This window comes from Ambystoma mexicanum, chromosome 12, assembly GCF_040938575.1.
Source record: "Ambystoma mexicanum isolate Mex_15411 chromosome 12, UKY_AmexF1_1, whole genome shotgun sequence".
In the NCBI taxonomy this organism is placed as follows: Eukaryota; Metazoa; Chordata; class Amphibia; order Caudata; family Ambystomatidae; genus Ambystoma; species Ambystoma mexicanum.
Window position 1 is genome coordinate 8392381 of NC_090936.1, and position 9511 is coordinate 8401891.

The following is a 9511-nucleotide window of genomic DNA, read 5'->3' on the forward strand; positions in this document are numbered from 1 at the left end:
GGGGGTCTGTAGATTATTAGGAAATTGTGTGATAACAACAGGGAGAGGGATAGTTTGACGAGGAGTGATTTGCAGGAAGGAATGGAAGGTTGTTTGTCGATGACTGAGGCGTGGAAATGAGACTTGAAGACGAATGCTACTCCCCCTCCTCTAGAGGGTCGGTTCAGTGGGATGAGGGAGTAGTCAGGGGGGAAGGCTTCATTGGCAAATGGGGCGAAGTCATCAGAGAACCAGATTTCGGTGATGAAAACCAGGTCTGGTTTGTCAGAGGCGAGGAGGTCAAAGATGCAGTGTCTGTTTTTTGCTACGGATCGGGCATTGAATAGGATGCTCCCTTACCCAATCCCTCTCTTGCATGGCAAACTGTCATTAGCAGAAAAATAAATAGGGTTCAAAATAAGGCAAATACTTTAGGCAAAGTAGTACTTTGCCTATTATGGCCTGATTATACACGTCATCTATGACATAATCACAGTGGGTATCAGGGTATGATTTAATGCCTTTCTCTTTCAGTCTGTCCTGTTATTTTGTTCTGAGATCATTATCGGTAATTTCATCCAGCACATGAAGCACTTCAAGGTGCGACAGCACACCAGTCTTCGCAATCTAGATATGGATTCCTTGCTCCCTGTGCCCAGAGGGACACAGCACCACAGCCACACCTCATTGAGAATGACTGGACTTTGGTGTTGGACGGCTTTAGTGGTGGGTTCAAAATGAAATGTATATGTGTATTTCTGAACTAAACTGGACAGAGGATGAGACCCATACTGGGGGCTCTACAAAGAGCAGTTTTTTCAGCTGTGCCCCCTCTCAAAGGGTTGACAAATATCCCTAGCGTGGGTCTATGAGATTCACATCTGTGGGTTGAGAGGGGGCACTGCCCACAGTACTTTCAGGAATGGTTTACCCTCTGTGGGATGGTGACACCTCCAGCAAAAAAGGTGTTTAGTGCGTTACCCACGGTGTAAAGATTTCAGTCAGAGAAGAGTAAGAAAGGTGCTCTGCATTCTGAAGGCTTCTGTGCCCCTAGAAATCCAGGCTCCCAAAGTATTGCCTGACCTGGGCAGGAATAAACTGTGTTACATGTAAGCATTCCTCCCCTTCCTCTTCCTCTTCCTTTCTCCTGTTCGGACTTGTCCAGAAACCTCGTCTGGGGAGATCTATGAAAGTCTTGTCACAACAGGCTCATCCCTGTTCCTCCAAAACCATCACAGACCACATTCACTCCCTGGCACCTGCCCTGGCAGACTTCTGCAGCCACTCCTTCACCACTGGAGTTTTCCCCTCACCCCTTAAGCACTCCCTTGTGCACCCTCTTTTTAAAAAAAAACCCTGCCGACCCTTCCTGCCCTGCTAACTATCGCCCAATCTCTATCACACCTTTCCTGGGTGAACTCTTGGAAAAGCTGGCCATCACCCAGCTTAATCCTCACACTGAATCTGTTGGTTGTCTCCATGATCATCAGTCTGGCTTCAGAGCCGCAAGAAGCACGGAAACTGCTCTCTTGAAAATCCGTGAAGACCTGCTCTCTAAACTTGATTCCAACACCCCCTTTGTCCTCCTCTTACTTGATCTCTCCTCGGCCTTCGACACGTTAACCACACCATCCTGCTCAACCGTCTCCGTGATAACCTCGTTATCACCGGCCAGGCCCTGGCATGGCTGACCTCTTTCCTCTTTGATTGACCCTCCCAGGTTCATCTTCGGTCCCAAATCTCCTCTATCTTTACCTGTGGTGTTCCCAAGGGGTATAACCTCTCTCCCTGGCTTTTCAAACAATACCTGGCACTTCTTGCCCACGGCATTGCCGTGCTCTGCCACAACTTCCAGTGCTATGTGGATGACACTCAGCTCATTTTCCGGCTACCCGCAGCCACGTCTTCTCCCTCTCTCATTTCTGACTGCCTGTCCGCCATCCAGGAGTGGTGTGCTGCCAATGACCTCTGCTTTAATGCCAGCAAGATTGAGATTCTCCTCATCGCCACTCCGACTCCCTACTTTCCTGTCACTCCCTGGCCGGCCTCTCTTGGCCCTCCCACTGCTCACACCTGTGAGTGTAAAAACCTCGGGGTCATCTTTGACTCCACACTCTTCTTCTCTCCTCACATCTCTGACATCTCTAAGAAGTCACACTATCAGCTGCACCTCCTCAGAGGTATTCTTCCTTTCCTCTCCTTCCCCCAGAAGCTCACTGTCTCCAGAGCTCTGGTTCTCTCTTGGCTGGACTATTAGAAAAAGGCTGTTGCAAATCTTCCTGCTTCTACTCTCCGCTCTCTGCAACTCATCCAAAACAGGAGATCAAGACTTGTCCTTGGCATCAAGGCCAGGGATCATATTGTAGAGGAGGTCCCAGACATGGCCTGCACCCCTGCTCCACATTTCGAGATGCCAGCAAAGTACTCGCAAAGATATGTGACGTACGAGGAGCAGCTGAACCAACAGAGAGCTGTAGAGGTCCTCTGTCCTGTGTACATTAGAAGATCAGTACCTGTTGAAGTGCCCATAACCAGACAGCCCTGGGCTGCACGGTACCTAATCAGACAACTGTACCTGCCATTGTTACGAAACGATGAGTATTTACAGACTGTCCACGAGGAAACCCTGAAGGCCTTAATGGAAGGCCAATGGAAATAGACTAAGGGCCTAGGCAGCCCCGAGAACAACCAGAAGTGGCTTCTGAAAGTTAGCATGCCCGTACCAGTGTCCATTACATTTATTCTAGCAGTCAGAGAGGAGAGATAAAGTTAAACGTTGCCATGAGACAAGATGGAAGCAACGGCCCTATTGAATGTGTGTAAATAAGCTTGAAACGCAAGATGCTAAGTAATCGATTCTGCCTGCAATGCTTAGTAGAAGAATAGAGCGGCAAGCGCCAACCATGTGCCTACCTCAATAAAGCACAAAGTACACGTGCGACTCCATTTTGTGAAAGCAGAAGTGTACCCAGGCAGCTAGAGTCCTAACAGGCCAAGTTTCGAAACCTAACAGAGGCCAGGGAAGAAACAGGATCGAAACTTAGCAAAGAGAGGCTCACGCTGGGGAAATGCAGGTCAACCAGAGAAGGGAGGTCAGCATGAGCTCACGAGACTCCAGCTTCAGAGCACGCCAGCACGCCTGTGAAAGTCAAGATAAGAGAGGCCCATGCAGGTGGCCAAATGAACACAGAATTAAATACACGAAAAGATGGAAAACTAAAGCAGATTCACGGTGAACTAACACGTGACCAGCTAGGCGCGAAGATGTACCACCTCCTGATGTCATCCAGAACCCGAGGATGCCATAACTTTTCCTGATAAGAGACTACAGATCCGAGGCCATACCCAGCCAACTAATTGACACACAGCCCTAAAACACTGATTGATGGAAGGGAGGCAGGGTGAATCTTGGGACACTAGGCACCTGGGTGTCTATTCTGCATGTTGCTAATTAAAATGGAGATTTATGTCTAGGGGTGTAACTTGCCCAATCACAAGGGACCATGTAATCTAGGGTCCTATAGACACTGTAACCAATGAGATGTCATACTTGTAGTGACGTCAATCACGTGTGGTGTAGAGGGAAGGGCGTAGACGCCCACCCGATAAGAGTTAAAGCAATTCAATTGCATCATTTCCATATAACACCTATACTTATACAGATAAGTTACCTTTCCTAACCAATTATGCTGCATGATGATTTTTTATGGAAGTAGACATCAATGATGACGAAGTTTGCCCATAAAAGAGGCTGTTGTACCGAAGTTAGGGGAAGTCGGGTGAGGCAGGTGTTTGTGATGCTGCTGATCTCCATATGCTGATGTATGTATCATTAAACACACTTCCCTTTTCATTAATCAGGACTCAGTAAATTGGCACTTTGCTGGAGTATGTGAATTCCACACTCTGTCCTTGCATGGTGCAGCTACCTTGTATTACTAGTTTTCGAGGGTGAGTACTGACCAATGGGCCCAGCAGTAATTTCCTCTCCTTGTCAACACCATCTCTCCTGAACTGAACTCTCTGCACTGACTCCCTGTGGCTGCAAGGATTAAGTAGAAAACCCTCTGCGTTTTCCACAAGGGCTTCTTGGGCCTGGAGCCACAATACCTTCAACTCTCTCTTCCTAAATATCTTCCTTCTCAAGCTCTTTGCTTGAAGAAATAACTGACCCTGAAAGTGTTGGAAGTGGATGAGCAAGTAGTTGCTGGTAGATCTCTCTCTTTGGCTGGGTCCTCCCTCTGGAATGGCCTCCCTGAAACTTGAGGAGAACCATCTCCGGTTCCGGAAGGACCTGAAAACCTTTCTCTTTGCTTCTGCTTTCTCTACTCCTCTCCCCTGCTAACTTACTGGTTGAAACCTAGCCAGCACTGGTCACCTGGCCACCCTCTGATCTTGGGCCCAGGTACCCTTGGCAGCCAGTCGCACACCTGCACTGCCTTCCTGGCAACTTGTTGACTGTTTATGTATCCCCTCAGTCCCACTTCCAGCACTTGATACATGTTGTCTGCACTTACCCTTGCTACTTGCTGGCTGCACTTACCCTTGCTACTTGCTGGCTGCACTTACCCTTGCTACTTGCTGGCTGCACTTACCCTTGCTACTTGCTGGCTGCACTTACCCTTGCTACTTGCTGGCTGCACTTCTACTATTGTGATAAAAGAATAAAATAACATGTACCGCACTATTACCCCTTTCCCCCCGCACTCTCCCCCTTCCCTTTCCCACGCACTTGCGTGATCTGAATGACACCTGGCCTAGTAGGATCATTTGTCTGTCTTCCCTCTGTTCCCCCTACCTTGCCTTGTTGCGCCTTGAAACACTTGTGTATAGGCGCATTATGAAAGCTATATTATATTAAGTACTCACCCTTACTTGAGGATGCTGAAAATGTATTTCAACGTATCATTGTCCACATGAATGTGTTAGTAAACCAAACAGAAGGCTATATAAAATGTGGACAAGAGTGTTGAGGTTTGTCAGGGTCCTAATCTTAGCTTGATAATAGGAGTGAGCCTTGGGTGACTTGGGCAGACTTTGCAATAGGCCATTGGTTTGGTATTATGGATTCCAGAAATGTTGCATATTTTAGAATTATTGCCTGATATTAATATCAATAATTATGTGACACTAATACTTCCCTTTTCACTACACTGCTTAGGTCCCAATGCCCCATAGACCTCTTAGCTGCTCGCTCTCAACTCTACTTTGAGCAACATAAATTACAGAGATTCCCTAATCTTGTGTGCGAAGGTTAGTTATATTCCCGGCAAAAAGATCTTTCTGACTATGACTCTTGGAAAATGAGCCTGGGAGAGTCTGTCACGAATAGACAGAGTGGAACCTTCTGTGGTCGGGTCTTTCCGTCCAGAACAGCCCATCATGTATTGAATTATAAGACTCCCTTGGATCTCAGGCACAAAAGCCAGGGCTGGCCCAACACTGCACTGACTGACAAACCCCCACTTAAAATCCTGTCGGGTCTTGTGTGTAAGATAGGCAATCCCTGTGTTGAGGGTGACTGAAACAGTCTTCTCAATAAACCATTAATCAGACACAACATTTCTTCAGTCCTACTTCAGACGCATATCATGCCCCTTGGATCCCTCTCCCTGGCCTAGCAATGAGCCAAGAACCGGGCCAGGGTATGAGAATGATATTAGAAATTAGTTAAATTTAAAGTAATGGTATTTAGCATGAAAATGTCCAACACCACTTTCTCCGTGGCACATCAACTTCTCGCAGCATAAACAAAAATTTGAGATTAGTAACGAAAGCAATTACATGATTATTTCTTGAACAGATTTGTGATATTGTTGAGCCATTTGGATTTCCTGCGGGCTTAAAAAGGCTAGCAGTAGGATATCAAGATTGCACCCACACTTATCAATTATGATTGTTATGTGTTTGTATCAAACACAGGGTGATTTAGTGGTTTTTCACACCACCCTACTTTGGTCTGTGTTGGGTAATTTGGACAGAACAAATTAAATGATTTGGTAAATGTGGGAATTTAGACCCCCCTTTACTGAAAGGCCTTTGTTGTGGAGGATGCATAAAAAGGTTGGACTGATTTAAGGACAAAGCCACCCCTCCTGCTTAAAAAAGCAGTGGTCTTTGGCTAAAAAGGATAGCCTATAATTTAATTGGGTCATCATTTGTAACAATTCCCATTTGTAATTGCCATTTGTTTACTAGTTTTTACCAAAAGCCTATGTATATTATGGCAGTCGCTACCATAATTATGAAGTTGTGATACATATTGTCTGATTCAGCTAATCATGGGAAATTTGATAAGCCGACCACGAGGTCCGTACCATTTTGCGCGGCCATGTGGCACCTTCCTGCCATTTACATAAGGAGCCTAACAGTTATGGGTAATACATTACCCTAACTGTATTCTCCACCTGCTCACAAACTCTCACATTTGGAACATTTTCAGATTATCCAGAAACCTAGTTTAACTGGCCATTACAGTCCCCGGTGTCACAGGTGGATCAATTATATATTTCCAAAATCACATGGACATTGCATACATAGGGTGGATGTTCTTCATCTATGGACAATTGTTAAGGCAGAGAAAACGCCCTAAATGATAATAGACAAAGACTATTATTTGTGAAACTTCATGTGGTACTAATGGCCTCCTCCTACATTCCAGACATTTGTTTGCACTGGGTCTGCTTGCACCCAGAGTTTCTTTTACCAGTCTCCTTGTGTTGGAAGCTTGCTCCTTGAAGTGGGTGCCCCCATTTCCACACATCGGTCCTTCTTCAGCCCAGGGGAACTTCTCCTGCAGTCCTTGCCTTCAGAGCTAACCAGTCTGGGGAACACTGGCTTTCGATGCCTTTAGCAGGACACTTTATTGCATTTGGAAATTGGATGGGGGATGTAACATCGTGACTGGGAGTGTGAAATTTCCTTGTGAAGTTTCCCACAGCCAGCAAACAAGGGGATGTCTTGGCAGACTGTTTTCGTGGAAAAATAAGTAGCTTTTAAAATGTCACTGATGTTTTGTATATGAAACATAATACACCTTGTTTTTTGTCAACCCGCACATCATGTGTTTTCCCTGACATTTTTCTGTGGGTAGTGATACAATTTAAAGGTGAAACTGCTTTTATTTGCACACACATCTGCAGGGCGTTTTTGTGTCACTGCTTAAACATCCGTATTTCCAGGTGGAAGGGATCTTTCTTTTATGAATGACAATACTACTTTTCCTATGTCTTCGACAGTTTTGCCCCTTTTCCACATGGCTGTCCAATTATACTTTGAAACAAAAACAGCATGGCCTTAGTTTTTTCCCCCCGTGTTTGAGATCCTGCTGTTCTTGTGAAAGGGACCTATGGTTGTTAGCAGAGTGTGCATGCAGGGATCCTGGGAGGAGGCCATTTTTAATGCACGTCTTATTGTCAACGTAGTCCAGCTCTCTGGAACTCTCTGCAAGCACAGAATCCTTTTTGTGGAGGTGAGTACTCGAACGATCTCACGCAGCCGGCTTTGCTTTGGATGGAGCACACCTTAATGCCATTGTTTTCAGGCGGAGGAAAATCATACACAGAATGTGCTGTTTCCAATGTAGTTTCCAAATCCTGGGTTGAAGTATGTGTCTGTCCACACAATGGTTAAGTGTAATAATCAAATTCACTCCCCTGCTTGCTTGAGTGAGTCCAAATCTTTAGTTTACCTTAAAGCTGAAGGCATAAGAAGGAGTGAAGGTACGCGCAGTTCGAGAACATACCGGGGCTCACATTTCTAACCTTTCAGAGTCAGAAATCTCACAGGAATTGACTGGAAGCAGTGGCTCAACGCCAACTATCGACTCCCGCCATGGTACTCAGGATCCTCTACAGGGAATGAGTTGGGTGTCAGCCGACGGGGAGTGTTGTTTGCAGTCCCTATAAACATCCATCACTCTATACAATGTCTGTTGCCACCCTATCATTGTATTTCTATTCCCTCAGGCTGTGCAGTATGAGTTCATTTGGACTCCCGGGTTGGTGAGTGGTTACATTATTCAGAAATGAAGTCATGCTTTGTGGTGTAACTGTGCTTCCAGCCCATCCTGTGCCACAGTTACCACATAGGATGGGAGTGAGTTCAGCATGCGGGATGGTTGGAAAGGAGTGTGTAGGTTAATGCCTCCCCTAAGCACACTAGGATCTTTGACCACCACAGTTTTAGTGACGGAGTGGCCCGGATCTTCTCGTCTCAGGTTAACCCAATAAAGAAGGTGCTGGCCGCTTGTTGAACTCTCTTGCATTTCGTGTTTAGTTTGGTGGTGCCCAGTAAGACACGTTTGCCCTGCCAATGTGAGCCAATCCCTGGATTCAGAGACCGTTCCAGCCCTCGTTCTCTGTGCCGCTCCAGATCCTCTCACCACAGCACTTCCCATGAAAGCCGTTCCTCCTGCCAGTTCCGGCTCTTCCCTCCCTCCGACCACCAGACACATGCTAGGGGGGTAGGGGTTAGGAAGACGCTGATGGCAAAGGATGGGGCATGCAGTCCGCATGGTCCCCCAAAACTCCAAGGCCCTCATTACGACCCTTGCGGAAAGTAACTGACATGACCGCCATAGCGTAAATAGCGTTTCCGCCACTGCACGATGGAGTAAAGTGCGGCTAATTCCGACCCATCGGGCACGAGCATTACGCCATGGCGGAAGTGCAAAGTCCGCGATGGCTGAAATGACCCCAAAACGCCCCTTACCGCCGTCGTACGTCGCCCTAGGTGCAATTCCGCCACCCATCTTAGCGGTCACCGTAATGAGCGGTCAGCGCAAATTACGGCCACCGTAAATATACGGAAACGGAAGTAATAACATGGGGCCGGAACGGGAAACAGCACGCCGTACACCTATAAAATCAGAATCCCAACACAACCATTACAAATCCGACCCTGAGACACATCCCACCCCGTCAGCCACCCCAATTAAAAAAATAAATATGGGAAAAGTCGCTAAAAAAGCGTGCGATCGCAAGCGGCAGGTCCACTTCTCCCATGAAAAACTCACCGTGCTCACAGACACCCTCCAGGAGAATGCTGCCGTCGTCTTCTCGACGCAAATGACGAGGACGGCACTTGCGAACAAGAAGGCCATATGGGCCCTGGTGGCACAGCGGGTAAGTGCGGTGGGGACCGCACCCCGCAACCCACAGCAATGCAGAAAGCGATGGGACGACCTACGGATACGCGTCCGGAGCATACTCTCTGCCAACCGGAACATTGCCACAGCTACCGGGGGAGGATCGGAATCACCCATCAAGTTGACCCCCTGGGAAGAAATCTGTGCCTCCACCATTGGAATGGAGAGCATAGAGGGAGTCGGAGGGATGGAGAAAGGAGTGCAGACATCCGAAGAATCAGGTAGGTGGCCCAAATAAAACTATGCCAAATCCACAATTACCAACCATGTGAAGTACCATGTGTCCCCATAGTGCAATAGAAACATGTCCAGGAGAACGACCACATACATTGCCATGACAGCGCCCCTTAAAAGTCAGATTAAATAAATTAATATTTGAAAATC